The sequence below is a fragment of the Monodelphis domestica genome, chromosome 1 (genome assembly GCF_027887165.1).
Source record: "Monodelphis domestica isolate mMonDom1 chromosome 1, mMonDom1.pri, whole genome shotgun sequence".
Taxonomy (NCBI): domain Eukaryota; kingdom Metazoa; phylum Chordata; class Mammalia; order Didelphimorphia; family Didelphidae; genus Monodelphis; species Monodelphis domestica.
The window spans coordinates 120,829,941-120,855,904 of record NC_077227.1 but is presented as its reverse complement, the minus strand read 5'-3'; the positions used below and the strand labels follow the sequence as shown (position 1 = coordinate 120,855,904).

At 34.9% G+C, this 25,964-nt stretch overlaps 2 pseudogenes; one reads left to right on the top strand and one right to left on the bottom strand.

The window, feature by feature from the left end:
• Positions 1-3,048: 3,048 nt before the first annotated feature.
• On the bottom strand, positions 3,049-3,279 carry LOC130458848 (heat shock factor-binding protein 1-like; annotated as a pseudogene).
• A 10,269-nt stretch (positions 3,280-13,548) lies between these two features.
• Positions 13,549-14,259, top strand: LOC100012840 (translationally-controlled tumor protein-like; annotated as a pseudogene).
• The last annotated feature ends 11,705 nt before the right edge of the window (positions 14,260-25,964 follow it).

Sequence of the window (25,964 nt, the reverse complement as noted above, 5' to 3'; positions counted from 1 at the left end):
ATTGTACTCACTATTATAGTAGTTAGAAGAATTATCCATAGGTAGAGATCGGGGTACTAAATGGTTTTAAATCATATATTAAAAAAAGAAGAAAGAAAGGGGAGGGGGAGAAGATGGCACCAAGGGAAACTTGAAGGAATGAGAAAATGAGGATAATCTATACTAAACAAAAAGGCACACAGGAGTGGGAGGGGAAGAATACAACTATAAGAAGGAGAGGGAGAGAGTACTAAAAGGTAATACTCAAACCTTACTCTCAGTGGAATCAATTCTGAGAGGGAAGAGCATCTAAATCCATTGGGGTATCAAACTCTATCTTACCCTATAGGAAATTTGAGAGGGGAAAATTAAGGGGGTGATGGGGAGGTTAGTTTAAAAAGGGTAAGGGAAAGAGAAAGGGAAGAAAATTTAATAGGCCCTTAAAAAATAAAAGGGGGATTAAAAGGGAAGGGGCAGAAAGGGAGAGTGTAGAGACAAGCAGTACAAGGGCAGGGGAGTATTAGGGTAGCTTTAAAAGACCCCAAAAGAAAAATAAGAGAGGAATAAGAAGTGAGGGGGGAGAAAAGAAAGTAAAATAAGGGTGTGGATTAGGGGACTGATTAAAAACAGAACACTGGTGTAGAAGGAAATAATGAAAGAGGAAAGGAGAGAAAATCAAAATGTTGGGGGATATACAGGTAGTAATCAAAACTTTGAATGTGAATGGGATGAACTCACTTGTAAAGCAGAAGCAAATAGCAGAATGGATTAGAAACCAAAATCCTACCATATGTTGTCTACAAAAAACACACATGAGGAAGGTAGATACACATAGGGTAAAAGTAAGTGAATGGAGAAAAATCTATTTGGCATCATTATAGAGCAAGAGACAATTTTGTACTCCAATGGATCTTACTTTTTCCCTCTTTAATCAATTCCAGTGAGAATAAGGTTTAAGCACTATCTGTCACCAACCTCTTCCTTCCTTTCTTTATGCAATGTTTTACCTCATTACTTCTTTTCCCATTTCTTTTAGTATTATCCTCTTTTTTTTACTCCCCTTGTTTTTTGTATTTTTGATATATCATCCTAAACAATTTACCACTGCTCCCTCTATATATTCTTCTTCCAGATACTATGATAATAATATTTTAAAGAGTTACAGATATCATCTTTCCATATAAGAATATATACAATTTGACATTATTGATGCTCTTAAATTCTTTTCTCTTTCTTATTTACCTCTTTTATGTTTCTCTTGATTTCTGTATTTGGGTATCAAATTTTCTGTTTAGCTCTGGTCTTTTTTCAGGATTGCTTAGAAATCTTCTATTTTATTCAGTGACCTTACTTTTCCTTGAATGAATATAGTTGGTTCTGCTTGGTAGTTGATTCTTGGTAGTAGATCCAGTTCCCTTGCCTTCCAGAATATCATATTCCATACTTTCCAGTTCTTCCGTGTGGATGCTGCCAGATCCTGTGTAATCTTAATTGATGCTCTATGATATCTGAATTGTTTCTTTCTAGAAGCTTACAGTAACTTTTCCTTGGCCTAGGAATTCTTGAATTTGGCTATGACATTTCTGGGTGTTGTCATTTGGGGATTTAATGCTGGAGGTGATATGTGAATTCTTTCAATATCTATTTTACCCTTGTGTTCAAGGATTTCAGCAGTATTTTTAGATAATTTCCTATAGTATGATGTCTAGGCTTTTTTTGGGGGGTCATGATTTTTAGGTTACTACATACTTAAATTTCTGGATGGTTCTTTTTTATTTCATAGCTTTATTACATATATATATATATATACATATATAATATAATAAATTATCTGGTGATATGGAAAATTTCTCCTACAATCACAAAATATTCACTTAAAAATTCATTTACAGGAAAAATGGCTCCCTTTGATTCTAGATCATCCTTCAGCTTACCTTGGCTTTGGTTTTGTTTTGCTTTTTTTATTTTCACTCAAGAGTAATTTGATGAGTCAGTCATCTGTGTGTCCCATCTCTGTCCCTCATTCCTTGATAAAAAAAAAGGGATGTCATGATGACAATGTTTGGTATTTTCCATTCCACCTACAATCTATTATAAAAGTGTTATTTTGCAAGCATTTACTTAAAAAAAGTGAACAATAAAACTCACAATTTTTCTTTAAAAAAATACAAACTTACATTAAGGGCATTTGTCAGTCAGTATGCAAAAATTCACAATGGTCACTTGCTTTTTCTTCTAATCAACAAATGCTTTTTAAAATCAATAACACAAGTAAATAGCAGGAGGGTTTTAAAACCCCTTATGTTCTTACAGTAAACATTTTTGATATAATGAAAGACTGAAGTGTTACACTACATGAAATTCCAATCAGTGAAAGCAATGCATCTTTATAAGATATTTTCTGTCCTTGTTATTTGAGAGGAACTGAGATACTATTGTCACAATCCAAATTGTCTGGTGTATTAAAAATGGCAACAGTTACAATCATTTTCATCTCCTTTCTGGGGCTTTTTACAATAGATTCTCAAGTACACTTCTCAATCATGGAAACATAACAATGACACTAAAATAAAATGCTCAATTTTTTTGTTTATTTTAAAAATATGGTCAATATATCATTTATTTGTACTTAGTACAACAGTAATTTTGTGCTAAGAATTACCAACTGTTGATTCTAGGTGTTTCAGTTCACAAAGAGAATCTGATAGTTGAAAAAATTAATACATTTCTTAAAAAAAACTTGTACTAATTTATTATTAAACTGAAACTACTACAAAAGGAATGACAAATGACTTGACAAAAAATGTACTAAATTTTTTGAAAATTTTAGCCAGTAGTTCAAATTTCAATTTACTAATATTTACACATTTTATATCATAGACTTGAAGCTACCACATACAAGAAATCAAAAAAATAAATCACCTTGAAACCTAACTAAACTGCATATTCCAAGAATACAAGCTTTATAAAATGTTTGCACATAGTAGTTAGTTGAGAAAATCTGTCCCTTCACATCTTGGCTTGTGAAAAACACTTTCAAGAGTTCACTCTAAATGGTTAACAAGATCTTTAACTATTATGTGTAGCTGACACTTTGCTTTCCCCTTCTATTTCTTCTACCCCTGCTTGGGTCATAAGGTCATGGGTGTTTTTCTCCAGATCATTAATGTGACTGCTCATATCATCAACTTAGCCAATTATCTGGTCTGACAGGGTCTGAAATTTGTCCTACATCTGCTATAGAAGAGTATGAACCACAGCAGTCAGGTCCTGTACAGTTTTAGGGTCCATCACTGACATTGCTCCAGCTCTGGACTTCTGTCCGTTTCCCAGCTTGTCTCTATGGCCAGTGTGTATCTATGTGGTAGGGTCAACCGTGGACAGTTCTTAAGAAGTGAATCAACCTACTTTTGTGACACACTCCTAATATCATATGGAAATTTGAATTTTTGCAAGAATTTGGAAGACATCTATAGTTTCTTTTAAAGATTCATTAATTTAGGGATACTTTGAAACTTTAAATAGCAGATGTAGAATGACAGAGAAAAATATGAACTTTGACAACATGTTGCCTAATGACTATTCCAGGTCAAAATCTTAAGATTTTATAATTTAAAAAGCTCATACCTCAGAATGACAAGGAAATAAAAACACTAAAACCTGCATAGAAAAGTGAAATACATATGTGTCTATTCTAGTTTCTTTGTAGCCCAGAAATAAAACCCTGAAATACCAGCTAATTTAAATACTATGTCTGGAATCAAAGAAGGTTAGAACTAGAAGGGACTAGAAATTATCTTACTTAATCTTTTAATTTTAAGTATTGCATGAGTTCTTATACACTACAAATCAAGTTATAGATAGAGGGAGAATTAGCATTACAGTATCTTGGCTCTCAATCCAGGAGTGACTCTACGATGCAACCCTGACTACTTTGATATTATATTCTACAAAATTGAATGGAAAATGAAATGACAGTAGGGAAACTTGAAGGAAGGAAAATAAGAGAACACAGTTTAATATACTGAACTAGGAATTCTTAATAATTCTTCTTCACATCCACAAGATAATTTGTATTCATTTTACAATAATTAGAGCTAAACTGGTCAAAAGGATGATTTTCAATTCTAAAAAAATCTTCATTAGATGTCCAATTAAATGTTAGTCTGAAATCACTGGTGGAATAAAGAAAGCTAATGGGAAAGAAAGGCTCTGGGATGAAAAACTACAAGCCAGGGTTCCTTTGTCAAACAAAAAGCATAATTAGGTATTGGGGTGTCTTGGCCAAAACCTCATCTAATTAGACTATCTTCAGGGGTTCATAAGAATACACCACAGATATGGTGGTATGTACTTTCTGGGGAAAACAAAACAAAACAAAACAAAACAAAACAAAACAAAACAAAACAAAACAGTCTCTCTTTGTGATATTCCCTATCTTCTTTCAAATCCCAGGTAAAATCCTGCTTTGGTCAGGAAGCCTTTTCTGATTCCCCTTTATTTCTAGTGCTCTCTCCATTATTTTAATTTTTTATATACATAGTTTGTTGGCTCATGGTTGTTTGCCTGTTGTCTTCTCCTTTTATACTGTGAGCTCCTTGAAAGCAAGGACTATCTTTTGCTTTACTTTATATGCTTAGGACTGAGCACAGTTCCTGGAATATAACAGGTATTTAATAAATGTTAATTAATTAAATTGAAATAATTGCCTAGACTAAGAAAAGTGATAGAGAAAATTTCATAATGCAGATTAAATTTAACAACACTTTGTGCATACTTTTTTGTTTTGTTTAGTTCTATTTGAAGAGCTAGTTATTAAGCATTTACCACCAATCCCTTTGGTCCTCAAACATACAAGATTATCTGATTGTATAGCTAGAGGATAGAGATAGTTGCATTACACTTCTCAAATGCATGCCATATGTAGATCCATGAACACAGGTCTGTTTATCCTTTGGCACCATGGCCTAGACAAGTTTAGACTTGCTCTGTAGTTCTGGCTTCATGTTTAATAGGGAGAGAGGGTAAAAAATGATGAATGAGTGAGTGCCCTCATTTACTCTGGTTGAATGGATTCCCCAATACCCTATCCATCAACATGACAGCTAAAAGAATTCTATACAAATCTATCTACTGGGCTTCAGGCTGCCAAAAAACTCAGTCAAGGGACTTCCCTCTTTAGTTCTCTCCACTCCCCCAAGCATGAAGGGATGACAACCAGAGGAAGATAGATGCTAGATCACTTACCTCTCCAAAAGTAAATCCTAAATCCTACCTCACACCTTACCTCTAGAGAAGTAGGAAATTATACTGGGTATGCAAGCTACTATATGACAGCTATAAAAGCAACAGGTATTTGACAGAAAATCTTCTTGCTTAATGATTATTTTTTTTATTGGATCAGGCAAGAATTTCTCAGTTTGAATGAAGTGTTTGCTTTTTAGAAGCCAAAAATGAAGGTGCTAGACAGTCAGGCTCTCAGGTGCTTCAAGCTAAAGATAGAGCAAATTGGTTTTTCCATAGCCCAGACCTTTTTCTCTAGCCATACCTGCTCACAAATGGATATTGGCAATAGCAGGTCCATTAGAGTTCATTTGACATTATGTGGCTTAATACAATTTTACACTCATCTATTTTAAAAGCAAAGATTCTGAATGTTTAACTTGTAAAGGGTTGAGATAAAGCTACACCTCCTGTTTGGTTTCTCTCATTTTAAAAAATAATATTTGATCCCAGCAGGGAAAATAATATTTTTTAAGATTTTGTTTTTGGAAAAATCAATTTAAGAAAATGGTCTGGTGAAACACAGGCATATCCTCAGTCAACACAGAATCAATGTGACCCCATTCATGTACAAGATTTAATAAAGCATAAACAAGATTTGCTAACATGACAGCAAAGGAAAGTAATGAATGCTGGAGGGGATGTGGCAAAGTAGGGACATTAATTCATTGCTGGTGGAGTTGTGAACTGATCCAACCATTCTGGAGGGCAATTTGGAACTATGTCCAAAGGGCGCTAAAATGATTGCCTGCCCTTTGATCCAACCATGGCACTACTGGGTTTGTACCCCAAAGAGATAATAAGTAAAACGACCTGTACAAGAATATTCATAGCTGTGCTCTTTGTGGTGGCAAAAAACTGGAATATGAGGGGATGCCCTTCAATTGGGGAATGGCTGAACAAACTGTGGTATGTGTTGGTGGTGGAATACTATTGTGCTCAGAGAAATAATAAAGTGAAGGAATTCCATATGAACTGGAATGACCTCTAGGAATTGATGCAGAGCAAAAGGAGCAGAACCAGGAGAACATTGTACACAGAGACTGATACACTGTGGTACAAACGAACTTAATGGACTTTGCCATTAGTGTCAATGCAATGTCCCTGAACAACCTGAAGGGATCAAGGAGAAAAACACACTCCCCTCAAGTAGAGGACAAATGGTGGGAGTAAAAACACCGAGGAAAGGCAACAGCTTGACTACAGGGATGGAGGGGATATGATTGAGGAAAGATTGAATGAACACCCTAATGCAAAAAAAACAATAACATGGAAATAAGCTTGGAACGAAGACACATGTTCACTCAGAGGAATCAAGCATTGCCAATGGGAGGGGAAGGGGGGGAAGGAAAAGAAAATGATCTTTGTTTCTAATGAATAATGTTTGAAAATGACCAAATAAAATAATGTTTAAAATGATAATCATAAAAAACAAAGCATAGACAAGCCATTTAAAAAGTAATTAAAATTAGATGACTTGAAGGTACATTTATTTTGTACAAATGAAACCAGCAAATTTGGTTTAATTTTGAATTTGAAATAAATTAAATAAATAATTTTAAAAATGTGATTTTTTTTTAATTTTAGTTGGCTTCCTTGTGTTCTATAAATAACAAGTCCCTGCTAAGGGGTAGAATAGGCTCCTGGATATCATATTTGGGGAAATATGTCGTATGTCACCCATTAGAAAGGCCTTGATGATGATCCTTCAAAATCTTCCTCATTCTCTAGTAGATTAATAAATGAAGGAAGAAAGGAAGGAAAGAAAAAGAAACAAACAAAAAGAAATGAGACATGATAAAAATGGTAAAACATTTTTTAAAAAGATTGATATTTTCTTTTTCTCATATGACAATGGTATCCCTTTTACCCTTCTCCCTCCCCTTTTCTGGAAACCCTCCTTTATGACAAACAGTATTTTTTAAGGGAGTAAAAAATAAACCAAAACTGATTCATGCATTGAGAAAGTCTGAACACATATGTAGTGTAGTGTATCTTTAATCTTCACACTGGGGTAGCTTTGGGCTATCTTCTCATATCTTTTCATTTGAGTCTTACTTGATCTTTAGTTAAATTTACTATTGACTTTAACTTTTTTTGATGTGTCACTGTTACAACTTAAATTATTGTAGCTACTGTAAATACTGTTTTCTTGACTCTGCTTCCTTTTCTTTTTATCACTTCATCTAGATCTTTCCATGCTTCTCTGTGTTTATCATATACAATGTTACTTATATTTTTATGGCACACAATTTGTTTAGCCATTCCCCTATTGATAAGCATTTATTTTGGTTTTACTTTTTAGCTACTCTAAACATTGGAGTATATGGGGATTTTTAATTTTTAATTTTTTTATTGATGGCTTCATTGGAATTTAATTCTAGTAATGGACCCTTGTGTTAGAAATTTAAGAGGGGGAAGCTGGGTGGCTCAGTGGATTGAAAGCCAGGCCTAGAGATGGGAGGACCTGGGTTCAAATTTGGCCTCAGACACTTCCCAGCTGTGTGACCCTGGGCAAGTCACTTGACCCCCATTGCCTAGCCCTTACCACTCTTCTACCTTGGAGTCAATACAAAGTATTGACTCCAAGGCAGAAGGTAAGGGTTTTATAAAAAATAAAATAAAATAAAATAAAAATTTAAGAACATTTTAGTCACTTAATTTGCATAATTCCAAGTGCTTACAACACAACTAATAGAGCATTAGTGTACCTATCTATCCAAACCCCTTCCAACACTGACTGCTATATTTTTTGGAAATTTTCACTGTGTAAGGGGAAATCATAGAGTTACTTTGATTTGTATTTCTCTTTCTATTATGATTTATAATAATTTTTATGTGGTTATGAATACTCTATACTTCTTTTAGAACTAGTTATTCATATACATATACATTAGGGAATGACTAATATATATGTGTGTAGACACGTATACACATATATTTAATATATGTCAATGAGTAAGTACATTTATGTATTAATATGCATGTATATGTACATATGTATATACATGTACATTCACATATATGTGTATATATCTCTTACATATTAAACCCTTTTCAGAGAAATAATATATAAAGATTTTTTCTTATTCAACCACATTTTCAATCACAACTTTTTTTTAAATTTTAGATTCCCTAATGTCATTTGTGTAGAAGCTTTTTTCATTTTAAGTAATCAAAGGTATATATTTCATTTCTTTTTTTTTAATTGAAAGAAGTATATTTTATTTGATAGGTAAAATGCTGGATTTGCAATCAGGAAGTCCTGGGTTCAAATCCAACTCTAACTCTTTTTTTTCCCATTTGAATAAGTTTAATAAGTCAATTTAGAACATTATTCCTTGGTTACAACAATCACATTATTTCCCTCCATTCCGTCCACCCATTCTTCCTGCAGCCAATGCGCAATTTCATTGGGCATTACTTGTGTCCTTTAGCAGAACTTATTTCACTAGGATGTTCATTTAGAGTCTACATCCACAACCATATCCCTTCCACCCATGTATTCAAGCAATTCTTTTTTCTTCAGTGTTTTTACACCCACAGTGTTTCCTCTGGATATGGATAGTGGTTTTTCTCATAGATTCCACCAAGTTGTTCAGGATCACTGCATCGCCACTAATGGAGAAGTCCATCACATTCGACTGTACCACAGTGTATCAGTTTCTGTGTACAATGTTTTCTTGGTTCACTCCTCTCAATCTGCATCAATTCCTGGAGGTCATTCCAGTTCCCATGGAATCCCTCCACTTTATTATTCCTTTGAGCACAATAGTATTCCATCACCAACATATACCACAATTTGTTCAGTCATTCCCCAATTGAAGGGCATCCCCTCATTTTCCAATTTTTTGCCACCACAAAGAGGACAGCTATGAATATTCTTGTACATGTCTTTTTCCTTATTATCTCTTTGGGGTACAAACCGAGCAATGCTATGACTGGATCAAGGGGCAGACAGTCTTTTATCACCCTTTGGGCATAGTTCCAAATTGCCCTCCAGAATGGTTGGATCAATTCACAAATCCACCAGCAATGCATTAATGTCCCAACTTTGCCACATCCCTTCTAGCATTCATTTCTTTCCATAGCTGACATGTTAGCCAATCTGCTAGGTGTGAGGTGATACCTCAGAGTTATTTTGATTTGCATTTCTCTGATTATAAGAGATTTAGAAAACTTTTTCATGTGCTTATTAATACTTTTGATTTCTTTAACTGAAAATTGCCTATTCATGTCCCTTGCCCATTTATCAATTGGAGAATGGCTTGATTTTTTGTACAACTGGATTAGCTCTTTATAAATTTGAGTAATTAGACCTTTGTCAGAGGTTTATGTAAGGAAGATTGTTCCCCAAATTGTTGCTTCCCTTCTAATTTTGGATGCATCAGTTTTATTTGCACAAAAAGTTTTTAATTTGATATAATCAAAATTATTGATTTTACATTTTGTGACTCTTTCTAAGTTTTGCTTGGTTTTAAAGTCTTTCCCTTCCCAAAGGTCTGACATGTATACTATTCTGTGTTCCCCTAATTTGTTTATACTTTCCTTCTTTATGTTCAGGTCATTCACCCATTCTGAATTTATCTTGGTGTGGGGTATGAGATGTTGATCCAAACCTAATCTCTCCCATACTGTCTTCTAATTTTCCCAGCAGGTTTTATCAAATCATGGATTTTGGTCCCCCAAAATGGGATCTTTGGGTTTATCATAGACTTTTGCTGAGGTCATTTACCCCAAGTCTATTCCACTGATCCTTTTTTCTGTCTTATAACCAGTACCAAATTGTTTTGATAACCACTGCTTTATAGTATAGTTTGAGATCTGGAACTGCAAGTCCTCCTTCCTTTGCATTTTTTTTTTATGATTTCCCTGGATATCCTTGATCTTCTGTTCTTCCAAATGAACTATGTTATGCTTTTTTTTTCTAATTCACTAAAAAAGTGTTTTGGTAGTTCAATGGGTATGCCACTAAATAAGTAAATTAATTTGGGTAGGATTGTCATTTTCATTATGTTAGCTCATCCTACCCTTGAGCAATCAGTGTTTTTCCAATTCTTTAGATCTACTTTTAATTGTGTCGAGAATGTTTTGTAGTTGTGTTCATATAGTTTCTGTGTTTGTCTCAGCAGATAGATTCCTAAGTATTTTATATTGTCTAGGGTGATTTTAAATGGAATTTCCCTTTCTTATTCTTGCTGCTGAAATGGGTTGGATATATAGAGAAATGCTGATGACTTATGTGGGTTTATTTTGTATCCTGCCACTTTGCTAAAACTGTTGATTGTTTTGACTAGCTTTTTGGTTGATTCTCTAGGATTCTTTTTTTTTTCCATTTGAATTAGTTTATTTAGTCAATTTAGAACATTATTCTTCGGTTACAATAATAACATTATTTCCCTCCCTCCCATCCACCCACTCTTCCTGCAGCCAACATGCAATTTCATTGGGTATTACTTGTGTCCTTGATCAGAACCTATTTTCATGTTGTTGTTTGCATTAGAATGTTCATTTAGAGTCTACATCCTCAACCACATCCCTTCAACCCATGTATTCAAGCAGTTGTTTTTCTTTGGTGTTTTTACTCCCACAGTGTTTCCTCTGGATGTGGATAGTGGTTTTCCCCCTAGATTCCTCCAGGTTGTTTGGGGTCATTGCATTGCCAATAATGGAGAAGTCCATTACATTCGATTGTACCACAGTGTATCAGTCTCTGTGTACAGTGTTTTCCTGGTTCTTCTCCTCTCACTCTGCATCAATTCCTGGAGGTTGTTCCAGTCTCCATGGAATTCCTCCACTTTATTATTTCCTTGACTGCAATAGTATTCCATCACCAACATATACCACAATTTGTTCAGTCATTCCCCAATTGAAGGGCATCCCTTCATTTTCCAATTTTTTTGCTACCACAAAGCGCAGCTATGAATATTCTTGTACATGTCTTTTTCTTTATTATCTCTTTGGGGTAAAAACCCAGCAGTGCTATGGCTGGATCAAAGTCTTTTATTGCCCTTTGGGCATAGTTTCAAATTGCCCTCCAGAATGGTTGGATCAATTCACAACTCCACCAGCAATGAATTAATGTCCCAACTTTGCCACATCCCCTCCAGCATTCAATACCTTCCTTTGCTGTCATATTAGCCAATCTGCTAGGTGTGAGGTGATACCTCAGAGTTGTTTTGATTTGCATTTCTCTGATTATAAGAGATTTAGAACCCTTTTTATGTGCTTATTAATAATTTGGTTTATTTAACTGAAAATTACTTATTCATGTCTCTTGCCCATTTATCAATTGGAGAATGGCATATTTTGTACAATTGGTTTAGCTCTTTATAAATTTGAGTAATTTGACCTTTGTCAGAGGTCAAATTTAAGGCCAAACATAAGACACAAAAGAAACCAAAAAGGTAAATATGAAAGAGAAAAGTTAATAGACACATTAAGATAAAAGTTTTTAAATGTCTACATATAATAAGGATACCTATAATTCTCAGAATTACCCTTAGTAGTAGAGAACATAGAAAAGGGTAAGGAAGTAAGCTGATTATGATAATCTGATATATATGATAATGTACAGTGATATGATGTGTATATAAATATGATGTTATGTAATGATATGTATGTATGATATTTAGGTATATGAATGATATTTGGGGAAAAATCAAGGGGTGAAAGAGAGGGTAGTACTGAGAGAAAATGGAAGGGAGAGATAGAATGGGGTAAGTTATATAACATAAAGCAGCATGAAAAATCATTATAGAGAGGGGAGGATAAGAGCAGTGATGGCCAATACTTAAACTTTATTCTCGTTGTAACTGGCTCAGAGAGGGAAAAACAAGTATTCTCAGTGGGGTGTAGAATTCTATATTGCCTTACAGGAAAGTAGAAGGAGAATAAGTCAAGAAAAGGGGGACATTGGGGAAAGGGGGAAGTTGGGGGGAAAGAAAAAGGAAAATACTGGTGACCAAGAACAGAGAGAAAGGGAATAGAGCAGGATCTAAAGGGGATAATATGATAGAGGGCAATACACAGTAATCTTAATGATGAATGAGAATGGGATGAACTAACCCATAAAACTGAAGCTGAAAGCAGAGCAGATTAAAAACCCAAATCCTACTATATGTTGTTTACTAGAAACACATTTGAGGCACATTGGCATGCAGATTAAGATTAAAAACCAGAACAGAATTTGTTATGCATTATCTAAAGTAAAATAAATGGGAGTAGCATTCATGATACCCAACAAAGATAAAGCAGAATTTGATTTGATTAAAAAGAGATAAGTAAGGAAATTGCATTTTGCTAAAGGCTACTATAAACAATGAAGTAATATCATTACTAAACATTTATGCACCAAATAAATGGTATAGCATCTAGATTTTTTAATAGAAACTAAAGGAGCTGAAGGAGGACATAGATTAATAAGAAAATACTAGTGGGGGATCTCAACTTTCCACTTTCAGAAGTAGATAGATTGTACCAAAAAAATAAATAAGAAAGAAGGGAATTGAATGAATTGTTAGAAAAATTAGAGTTAATAGATATCTGTAGAAAACTGAACAGGGATGAAAAAGGAATATACTTCCTTCTCAGTAGTATAAAGATCGACCATTTACTAGGGCATAGAAATATTGCAAACAGATATAGAAAAGCAGAAATAATAAATGCAATTTTTTCAGATCATAAGGTGACATATAATTATAATCAACAAAGGTCCATAAAAAGGCAAATTTAAAATTAATTGGAAGCTAAATAATCTAATTCTGCAAAATTGATGGATCAGAAAAGAAATCATAGAAACAATTGTGGACTTCATTAAAGAGAATGACAGTGAAGAGACAAAATATCAAAATCTATGCGACACAGCCAAAGCAGTACTCAGGGGAAAATTTCTATCTCTGAGTGTGTATAGCAAAAAAATAGAGAGGAAGGAGATCAATAAATTGGGCTTTCAATATAAACATTTTTGGAAAAGAAGAAATACAATATCCCCAAATAAAAACTAAATTGGAGAGCCTAAAAATTAATCAAATTGAAAGTAAAAGAATTATTGAACTAATAAATAAGATGAGAAACTGGTACTTTGAAAAAATAAAATAAAGTACTTATTAATCTAATTTTAAAAATAAAGAAGAGAATCAAATTAACAGTATCAAAGATGAAAAGACTTTTTCCACTCACTCTCCCCTCCTCCCCCAAGTGCCACTCCAGCTGCATCCTGCTCACACTGAGCTCCAGGCCCCCTCAGCGCTAGCCCCACCTCCACCACTCCCTCCTTCCACCACCATGAATATCTACCGGGACCTCATCAGCCATGATGAGATATTCTCAGATATTTACAAGATCCGGGAGATCACGGGCTGTGCCTGGAGGTGGAGGGGAAGTTGGTCAGTAAGACAGAGGGTACCATTGATGATTCACTTATTGGTGGAAATGCCTCTGCTGAAGGTCCTGAAGGTGAAGGAACAGATGCCACTGTAATCACTGGAGTTGATATAGTTATACACCATCATCTGCAAGAAACTAGCTTCACAAAAGAATCTTACAAAAAGTATATCAAAGACTACATGAAATCAATCAAAGGCAGACTTGAAGAACAGAAGCCAGATAGAGTAAAACCTTTTATTATGGGAGCTACAGAACAAAGCAAACATACCCTTGCTAATTTTAATAACTATCAGTTCTTCATAGGTGAAAACATGAATCCAGATGGCATGGTGGCTCTCTTGGATTTCCGTGAGAATGGTGTGACCCCATATATGATTTTCTTTAAGTATGGTTTAGAAATGGAGAAATGTTAACAAATTCAGCTGATTACTTTGGATCACCTGTCATCATAACTGGCTGCTGCTTTTTGTCATCTACACAACACCAGGACTTGGACAAATTTGGACTGATATCATCTTGAGCTTTATTCATTTATTTTTGACCTGATTTATTTGGAGTGGAGGCATTGTTTTTAAAAACATGTCATGTAGGTTGTTTAAAATAAAACATATTTAACACCCCCCCCCAAAAAAGATGAAAAGGATTATCTCACATCTAATGAAGAGGAAATTAAGGTAATTATTAAGAACTATTTTGCCAACTATATGGCAATAATTATTGCAATCTAGGTGAAATAGGTGAATATCTACAAAAATATGAATTGCCTATATTAACAAAAAAGGAAATAGAATACTTAATCCCATCTCAGAAAAAGAAATTGAACAAGCCATCAAGGAACTTCCAAATAAAAAATCTCTAGGGCCAGATGGATTCATAAGTGAATTTATCAGACTTTTAAAGAGCAACTAATCCCAATATTATACAAATTGTTTAACAAAATAAGCAAAGAAGAATTCTTATCAAATTCTTTTATGACCCAAATATTGTTCTGATTCCAAAGCAAAGTAGACCAAGAACAGAAAAAAGAAAGCTACAGACCAATATCCTTAATGAACATAGATGCAAAAATATTAGATAAAATACTAACCAAAAAGACTACAACAAGTTATTACAAACATCATTCACTATGACTAGGTGGGATTTATACCAGCAATGTGTAAACCTTAAAATTTCTTAGACTTATAAATGTTGGAAATTTCACCATTGGGAAATTTCATACTTGAAAAAATTTCCTATTGATAATGGGAACTCTATTGGAATGTGAAACCCATTGGCATGGGAGGTTCCTCCTCCTCCCTTCTTAAGATTACTTTAGGACAGAAACCTTTTGCTGAACAATGGAAAGGGCTTTGACCTATGCTTAAGCATAGAACAGGAATTTCTTTGAGTCATGATTGATTTTAGAATTGATACAATAGAGATACTTGGAGTGACAGAACCAGGTCTTGGAAATTACAATCTCCACCCTACTCAGTCCTAACAGGATTTAGGAAGGGCTGCAGCATAGATCAAAATTTAATTATTCCAATCTCTACCCTACTCAGGGTAACAGGATTTAGGAAGGGCTGTAGCAAAGGATCAAGATTTAATTATTTGAGAATATGACCTTCAACAGACATGTGCAAAGCCACAGACCTCTGGGCGGTCCTGGGTTAAGCTAGAGCCACCATTGGCACAGGGAAGACATGGACAATGATTGGTAGATGTGAGAACTGAGGGGAGGGAACTTGGATGGTTTGCTTAAAGAGAGAGGGGTCTGAGGACTGAGGGGGGTTGGTTGGAGAGTTTTGGCTCTGAGTGGTTGGAGAGGTGCTCTGAGAAGCTTGCTCTGAAGTAAGCTGGAGGTGGAGGCCCCTGAGACTGTTTCTCCATTTTGGTCATGTGAGTAATAGGGACTGATCTCCTTTCTTTGCCCCAGCTATCTAAGGGCTTGGGCCTTTTGGCCCAGCCTAAACAGAAGGGGTATTTAAGCCCTATTCCCTTCTCTCCCCTTTCTCTCTCCCTCTCTCTCTCTGTCTCTAATACCTTTCTTCATCCTGTTTGTAATTAAACTCCATAAAAGGTTGACTGCTGACTTGAGTTTTCATTTAGGAATTACATAGCTGAATTCCTTGGAGACCTTAAATTAATATATATCAGTCTTTTAAAGTGATTTCCTTGTCACAAATGCAAAGATGGTTTAATATTAGGAAAACCATCCACACAATTGATCATATCAATAATCAAACCAGCAAAAATCAAATTACTGTCTCAATAGATGCAGAAAAAGCCTTTGACAAAATACAAGACCCATTCCTATTGAAAACACTAGAAAGTATAGGAATAGAATGGTCTTTCCTCAAAATAACAAACACTATATATCTAAAAACCATGAGCAAGTATCATCTGCAATGTTGACAAATTAGAAGCCTTCCCAATAAGATCAGAAGTGAAGCAAGGATGACCATTATCACCTGTATTATTTAATATTGTATTAGTGTTAAAATTAAACTTGAAACTCTAGGTTCTTAGTTTCCATAGAGTTTATTAATAATCACTTGAAATATACAAAGCAGATATATAGAATTTAAAGCCTAATATAATCTAACTCTGACCATGTATTTCTCCACATGGCTGTCTCTCTCAGCCATTGTCCTTCACCACTTCTGTGCAAGAGAATAATGAGAGCAACTACCTCTCCCATCCCTCTTTTATTCTCGCTTTTAACCAGGACCCATAACCTTTAGTTCCGGTATATTATCCTAAGACTCTTCACATGTGACCTCTGTTTGAAGTGTTCACATGATGGATGCAGGCAAGCAAATGGGATGGGTTGGACTGTAAAGAAGTTCACAACCCTGGCAAAAAGGGGTTCCCTTTACACAATATCAACTGAGATTCTATTGGGAGATGAGCATGTTGAAGTCTCCACAAATGAGGGTTTAGGGAGATTAACATGCCTAGTCTCCTCAATGAATTGTTTCACATAACTGGATTATACCTCTAAACATTCTCTTACTAGATATGTATAAAATATTGTACTTTCAAAGGAGGAAATTATAACAAGTCAGGGATATAAGGGAAATAAAAGAAAGAAAACAAAAAAAAATATTGATACATTGACAAAATGCTAATTGGGGGTCATTCCCCTTTAGCATAAGAGTTTACTTTCAGAATAAATATATTCAACCCCCTTCAGTTCAGTTCATTATATACCAAAGGTCATTCTAGATCTTTTGATGAAGTGTGTGGTTTCTGCAAGCATCCTTACAGCATCTTCTCCAAAACATCCACTTTCTTGATTTGGGGTATCGATGAGTTTCTTTTCCTAAAATTTCTCCAAAAGATTTTAAGCCTTATATTTTAGGATAATTATTCAATCCTTCCTGGGGAGGGTGTTGACCAACATCAGAATCACCCCATGGTTCATGGCTGAGTTATGAGATATATGAATCAATTGTCAAAAGAAAAGCAACTCCCCCCCAAAAAAACAATAGAAGAGAAAAAATTAAATTATTAAATATATATCAAAATCTTATGTGTATAATATTATGAGTAAACAAAATACACTCATAACAGGTCCTTGAATCACCACCAAGGCCCAACTGAAGTGACTAATGTCTAACAGATCTGCAGGACAATTACAGCAATATTGCACTTTACCCATTGACAGCCAAGACTATAGAAAATCGCCAAACTATAAAAGAGGAGGGACTATATTCTGAAGTAAAAGGGAAGTATGATTCCCTGGTCTGACTTTACCTTTAATCTCAGGGATAGGTTTGTACTCCAAAAACATAATAAGGAAAAGGACTTGCATAAAAATATTTATAGCCATTTTCTTTGTGGTGCCAAGAAATTGGAAAATGAGGGGGTATCCATCAATTGGGGAATGGCTGAACAAATTGTGGTATCTGATGTTGATGGAATACTATTGTGCTAAAAGGAATGATGACCTGGAAGAATTTCATATTAACTGGAACAAACTCCAGGAACTTATGCTGAGTGAAAGGAGTAGAACCAGGAGAACATTGTACACGGAGACTGTTATACTGTGACACAATTAAATGTAACAGACTTTTCTACTAGCAACAATGAAATGATCCAGGGCAATCTAGGGTAACTTATGAAGAGGAATGCTATCCAAATCTAGAGAAAGAACTGTGGGAGAAGAAATACAGAAGAAAAACATATGATCTATCATGTAGTTCAATCATTAGGATTTTTATTTTAAAAAGATCACTCTATTGCAAATATGAATAATATGGAAATGGGTTTTGAACAATGATACATGTATAACCCAGTGGAACTGCTTGTCAGCTTCAGGAGGGAATGGGAGTGAGAAAATTCATGAATCATGTAACCATGGAAAATATTCTAAGTAAATAAATTAATTAATTTGTAAAAATACATTGCTTAATCATAGCTATGAGAAATACATTATTTGTCTTCTCTGCATTTTTTCTATAGTAATAGCTTTTATTTTAAGGCTAAATATCCATTTAAAATCTCTTATGGAATGTGGTAGGAAGTATTGGTCTAAGCCTAATTTCTGCCAGACTTCTTTCCAGTTTTCCAAGCATATTTTTCAAATATTGAGTTTTTTTCCTGCTAAGTAAAGTCATTTTCCCACTTTATTACATACTGGATTATTGTTTTCTTTTTTGTTTTTGTTTTTTGTTTCTGAATCTCCATTGTCTAGTCTCTTCCATTGATCTAGCTTTCCATTTTTTAACATATCCAGATGGTTTTGATTACTATTGCTTTATAAGGTTTGAAATCTGGAAATAATATTTCCCCCTTTAACTTTACTTCTTTTCATCATGTGTTTTGAAATCCTAGATTTTGGGATTTTTCAAATTAATTTTGTTATTTTTATAAGCATCTACGAAGTAACCTTAGTAATTTGGTTGGTATAACATTAACTATATAAATTGACATTGTTATTGTCATTTTTATTATGTTGTCATAGCCTAGTTAAAAGCACTGAATATTCTTCCAGCTAAGTAGGTGGTTTTTAAAATTTTTTCAGAAGCATTTTTAATATATGAAAATTTCATGCCTTGATAGCTTGATTCTCAGATATTTTATTCATTTTGTAGTGATTTAGAATGGGAATTTATTTTTCATTAAATTTACTCGAGCATTTATTTTATATCCCGCAACTTTGTTGATATTATGAATTGTCTCAATTAGTATATTTCCTGATTCACTGGAGTTCTTCAAGTAAACTATTGTATCATCAGCAAACAAGGATAGTTTTATCTTTTTCTTACCTATATTTATGCTTTTAATCCTTTTCTCTTGTCTTATTGCTATTGATAGTATTTCCAAAACTATATCAAATAATATTGAGGAGACTGAGCATTCCGGTATTTATTAGAAAAGGTTCTAATATAGCCTCATTTTGTAGGATGCTTGGTTTTGGTTTAAATTATATACACCCAGCTCTCACTTGTGGCTCATAGTAGCTGCTAGCATGCGTCAACGGCCACACCCCGGGGCAACGGCTTCGACAGGCTGGCTAAACCTTGTGAGGGTAGCCATTGGGTCATCGACCCCTGGTGAACCCGGGCCTTGCTCACCCAGCATGTGAAGACTGCTTTGGCTGAACAGACTGAAGAAACCAATAAGAAGGTTCAATGGCTGAGACGGCAACGCAGCAAAGCACTATGGAGTGCTTAGGGCATGTTGGAGCACAAAGGACAACACGGCCATCCAACGCAGCTGAAGAAGTCTCCAGGTGTAACAACTTTTCGTGCCAATGGACCCAGGCTTCCAAAGCCGAGAGAGAGGGACTGTCTCTGTGCATCGACTTTTCCACTTAAATCTCCTTCACGCACAAGTGTCTTTGTGCACACTCATCTATCATAGATGAAAACGCACAAAGACAATCATCATCCTCGCTTACTGAGAGACTACTACTATATATATATATAAAGTTCTCTCTAAGCCTATATTTTATAGGGGTTTTAGTATAAATGTGCATTGTACTTCATTAGAAATTTGGGGGTTTTGTGGCTTTTTCATTTGAGATTTTTTGGCATTAAAAGCAGTCTGCAAGTGATCATGCCGTTTTGGGTGTTTTCATTTTTAATATGATAAATTTCATTGATTCATTTCCTAATGTTGAAACATCATTTAATCCCTGGTATAAATTCACTTTATCACAACAAATGCTTTCTTATTTAAATCTCTGTAATATGTTTGATAGGATTTTGTTTAAAATTTCTGAGTCAAAATTCATCAATGATATTGGGCTACAGTATTCTATAGTTCAAAATTCCCGCTTCCAAGACAAGCTCATTTTTCAGGTACCAAATCCCTTAAACCTCATTAAATATAAGGTCTTCATCTTATCCATCCATGGCAACATTCATAGGGGTATCCTTTCCCACTTACAGTGGAAGATCTTTTCCCTTCCTCTCCCTTTTTTAATTTTTCCCACTTCCTTCTCATTCATTTTCTTATAGACTCATCTCTTTTTGAAATCACAGATATCATCTTCTCATTACTAGTAATTTATTTGAAACTGCCACATCAATACACTCCTTTATTCCCACTTGATCCCCCCTCTCATTTCCAAGTACCCTCCCATGTTATAATGTAGTCCCACAAAAGAATCATTTACTCTTTGGCAATGTGTTTCCAGGTTCTGTAGATAATGCTTCCTTTTTGTCTCTTCATTGTTACCTACCTGTACCAGATTTCTGCTTTTGCCACATCACCTTGTCTGTTTATAAAGAATCTTCTTTCTTGTGTCACTCCATTGCTGTTGCTGTCTTAATTTATTCACTGTTCCCATACTCTTGTTATTTGGAATGTTTGAAAAGCAAATAGTCTCTTCAGTTCCCATTTTCTTTTTAAAAAGTGTTCCCATTCTTCTTTACTATTCAATGTCTATCCTTTGTCCTATGTGGTAAAACTCAAATTTGTAGACTATGTCATTCTAAACTTCATGCTGAGCTTCAGTGCTCTTAAGAACATGTTATTCCCTACCTCACTACCTATCATATTGGTCAATATGACAGTAAAGGATAATGATAAATTTTGGAGGGGTTGTGGCAAAACTGGGGAATTAATTCATTTTTGGTAGGGTTATGAACTGATCCAACCCTTCTGGAGGGCAATTTAGAATTATGCCCAAAGGGCTATGAAGGAATGCATACCTTTTGATCCAGTAATACTATTATTAGGTCTGTATCTAAAAAGGTTAAAAAATGGGAAAGGATTTGTTTGTACAAAAATATTTAAAGCTGCTCTTTTTGTGGTGGCAAAGAATTGGAAACTAAAAGGATGTCCCTCAATTGGGGAATGGCTGAACAAATTTGTGGTATGTGATGGTGATGGAATACTACTGTGATATAAGTAATGTTGAGCTGGAGGATTTCAGAAAGAGCTGGAAAGACCTACAGGAACTGATTCAGAGCGAAATAAGCAGAGCAAGAGAACATTACACACACTAACAGCAATATTGGAGAACAATCAAATGTGATAGACTTTGCTACTAACAGAGGTTCTGAGGGACTTATGTAAAAGAATGCTATCCACCTCTTGAGAAAGAACTGTTGGAGTAGAAATAAAGATGAAAACAAATGATTTGTCACTTGTTTATTTGGGTTTATGATTTGAGGGTTTGGCTTTATAAGATTATTCACTTACAAAAATGAATAATATGGAAATATGTTTTGTGTGATAATATATGAATAACCCAGATTGAATTGCTTGTCAGCTCTAGGAGGGAAGGAAGAAGGGAGGGAGACAACATAGCTCACTTATGTGAAAGTTTGTTATTAAAGTAAAAATAAATAAATAAAAGAACACATTCTATTGTTACTTCCCTTTTCTAGTGGGTTCAGAATTGTCTTTTCCTTTCTAATTCCAGGTATTTTTCATGATGCCTTTCAGAACTTAGTGTTCCTAAATTAAATAATTAATTTTATCTGCTATGTGTCTTAAAGTTTGCAGCCTTGTGTTTTTCTTTTGTTTTCTGGGGGCAATTTGTGAATACTATCCATTGGAATTTCATTTTCTACATTTATAAATTTGGGGCAATTATATTTTAATTTGTTATCCTTTCATGTTTTTCTGGAAGACCTATGAACCCTATGTTGTCTCTAAGCTTCCTGCCTTTAAGTTATCTGTTTTGCTTGCATACTGAGCACGCTTTCTTTTAATGTTCCTGTTTTTTGCTTCTCTTCTTTTAGATTGTCTTTCACTTCTGTGTATTTGAAATATTAATCTATTATTTTCTCTTCTGTTTATTTGGGAAAGCATACCATTGCAGATTAAAGTTATTCTATTCTGCCAATTATTTTTGCTCTGCAGGTCATAAATTCTTTCATATTCTCATTTCTCTTTTAAACCACTCAGAAGCCATTCTTTGTGGTTCCATGTTCTTCTCAAATCCAACAGGGTCCTCTATCTCATCATGTGATGGATCATTTTTCTTGATTTTGTAGCATTAATTTATAGATGTCTGAACTTATATGTTGAATCTGGAAGCAGTATTTCTTTCTGTTGATAGTGTTTTTCCTATTGATTTACATGTTCATGTTCAAAATCTTTGAGATTTCTTCTTCAAATCTTTGGTACATTTAAGTTTTCTCCCCCATTCTCCCCCAACCCTTATTTATCTTATCACTCACTTCTGACTCTCTCTTCTCTGTGGTTTCCTTGGGGCTATATCTAAAAGGGTCTCTGTCTCTTCCCACACTAGACTATTTGATGTAATAGCCTAGGATTCTGTACCAATTGATCTTGGATGGTCAAAACTGATCTTAGCTGTTTGCTGTGCTCTTCCTTCAGGCTTGATGGAGCACTGCACAGCTCCCTACACATACAGTGTCCTGTTCTAGTGACCTGTCCCACCCCCACTGTTCATTAGAGACCATCTTTCCCTGTACTGCCAGAGGTTGCTTTTGGCAGAGAATATTTCCCCAGCACCAGAAAAGGCTGCTTTTGGCAGAAGCTGCTTTCTTTGTCCCTGAAATTGTTGCTTCTGGGTTTTAGCACCCAGCAGGCTTTTTTTCCTAAAGGACTATAGCCAAGCTGGCTGCAGAAACCTAAGGAATCGTTCATAGCCTGGAACTGGGGACCTACAGCTCTCAAACGAGAGCTGGAAAGAGGGTGTAGGGATGGGTTATTGTATAATGAGCTACTCCTTTGTTAAGTCTTTGGGTTTGCTAGTGCAGCCTCTCTACTGCTAATGTGAGGGCTGAAGGAGCTCATGGCCAATGAGCATTAGTTGCTGATTTTTAATCTTCTTTTGGATTCCAAGTGTCATACACCTTGGAAACAGATAAAGGTGCTTCATATTCGGTGCTTAATTTCTGTGTTAAAGAAGTCAGTCATAGGGAAGAGAGAAAATATTTAGTCCACCATCTTGTTACTCACTGAAAGAAGGTGCATGTATTAAGCATTTTTATGTGCCGGCAACTATACTAAGTAGTGGGGATACAAATTTTTCAAGGAAAAGTTAGCAATGAGCTTATATTCTAATGGAGGAAAATATAAAGGGGAGCTAGGAAGGGTTGGATACATGCAGCATTAACTGAATCATGAAAGGAATAGTGTAGAAGTCTAAGTTTCTTAAAGGTAAGACAAAAGTTCACCTCAAAGACCTCAGAAACCCAGAAGTGTGGTCCAGGTAAAAGGAGGAAAAGGGGTGAAAGTGAGGAATAGCAGTGAGTTGTTGGCTGGAATGTACCATTTATATGGAGTCCTCATCATTTTAGCTATTTGCCTCTCTTGGGAAGGGTTGAACACTTTGTTTCTACTCATTTATGCATCAGTGGGACCAAAAGATCTGATGGCTAAGGGAATAAAATAAAGAGTACAAGAATACTCATACCTAGATCATTGAAAATAAAGGAGATATTTGTGTGATGTTCAGAGAGTACTTTGAGTCCTTTCTTCCTCAGTTACCCCAGATAGACAATGAAGGAGGAAGGTTAGTTGAAGTGTAAACTCCCTTTAAGTACCATAATCATAAATGAGACCTCAGAAGAGGGCTAGTACAGCTTGGGCATTTTATAGATGAGGAAATTGAAACCAAAAAAAGAGAAGCAATTTATCCAAAGTCCTAAAAGAATTGTCAGAGATGAGATCAAATCCTTTGACTCCCAAGACAATGACTCTACCTTACATGTTAGGTGAAAAACATTACTAACTAAAGTTTTACATCAATATTTTAAATTAATTTTTAAAATTTTATTTTTTCCCATTTGAATAAGTTTATTTAGTCAATTTAGAACATTATTCCTTGGTTACAATAATCACATTATTTCTCTTCCTCCCCTCCACCCACTCTTCCCACAGCCAACACGCAATTTCATTAGGTATTATATGTGTCCTTGATCAGAACCCATTTCCATGTTGTTGTTTAAACTAGGATGTTCATTTAGAGTCTACATCCCCAACAAATGCCTTCAACCCATGTATTCAAGCAGTTGTTTTTCTTTGGTATTTTTACTCCCACAGTGTTTCATCTGGATGTGGATAGTGGTTTTTCTCATAGGTTCCTCCGAGTTGTTCAGGGTCATTGAATTGCCAGTAATGGAGAAGTCCATTACATTCGATTGTACCACAGTGTATGAGTTTCTTTGTACAATGTTTTCCTGGTTCTGCTCCTTGCACTATGCATCAATTCCTAGAGGTCATTCCAGTCCCCATGGAATTCCTCCACTTTATTATGCCTTTGAGCATAATATATTCCATCACCAACATATACCACAATATATTCAGCTATTCCCCAATTGAAGGGCATCCCCTCATTTTCCAATTTTATGCTACCACAAAGAGCGCAGCTATAAATTTTTTGTACATGTCTTTTTCCTTATTATCTCTTTGGGGTACAAACCAACAGTGCTATGGCTGGATCAAAGGGCAGACAGTCTTATCACCTTTTGGGCATAGTTCCAAATTGCCCTCCAGAATGGTTGGATCAATTCACAACTCCACCAGCAATGAATTAATGTCCCTATTTTGCCACATCCCCTCCAGTGTTCATTATTTTCCTTTGCTATCATGTTAGCCAGTCTGCTAGGTGTAAGGTGATACCTCAGAGTTGTTTTGCATTTCTCTGATTATAGGAGATTTAAATCACTTTTTCATGTGATTATTAATAGTTTTGATTTCTTTAAATGAAAATTGCATATTCATGTCCCTTGTTTGAGATCTGGAACTGCATTTTTTTCATTATTTCTCTGGATATCCTTGATCTTTTGTTCTTCCAAATGAACTATGTTATGTTTTTTTTCTAATCCCGTAAAGAAGTTTTTTGGTTTTTTGGTAGTTCAATGGGTATGGCACTAAATATTTATTTATTAAATTAATTTGCGTAGGATTGTCATTTTTATTATGTTAGCTCGTCCCACTCATGAGCAATAAATGTTTTTCCAATTGTTTAGATCTAGTTTTAGTTGCGTGGAAAGTGTTTTGCAGTTCTGTTCATATAGCTCCTGTGTTTGTCTCGGCAGATAGATTCCTAAGTATTTTATATTGTCTAGGGTGATTTTAAATGGAATTTCTCTTTCTAATTCTTGCTGCTGAGATGGATTGGAGATATATAGAAATGTTGATGACTTATGCAGGTTTATTTTTTTATCCTGCAACTTTGTTTAAGTTGTTGATTATTTCCACTAGCTTTTTGGTTGATTCTCTAGGATTCTTTAAGTAGACCATCATTTCATTCGCAAAGAGTGATAGCTTGGTCTCCTCATTGCCAATTTTAATACCTTCAATTTCTTTTCCTTCTTTAATTGCTACTGCTAGTGTTTCTAGTACAATGTTAAATAATATGGGTGATAATGGGCATCCTTGTTTCACTCCTGATCTTATTGGGAAGACTTCTAGTTTATCCCCATTACAGATGATGTTAGCTGATGGTTTCAGATATATACTGTTTATTATTTTTAGGAAAGGTCCTTTCTATTTGTGAATCTTAAAATTTCTCAGACTTGTGAATGTTAAAAATTCTCAGACTCTACCTTAGAACATTTGATTAAGACCATTTCCCATTTTAAACAATGAAGGTACTTGATCAGGAATGTGATAACTCTAACATTACTCCACCCATACTTAAGCATACTTTAGGGGAAGATAAATTTGTAAACTCTTTACCAAACAATGAAAAGTACTTAACCCATACTTAAAGTAAAGCTAAAAAACCTTAAGCTGGGTCTATTCTAATACAAAAAGGTGCTAAGTATCTATGAAGGTCAGGCAACTTGCAAACTTGCAAAGGACAAGCTTAACAAAAGAGGTGTGAAATTTTAGTCTACTCAGGTATGAATTACTCAAAAGTTTAGTCTACTCAGGTGTGAATTAAGAAT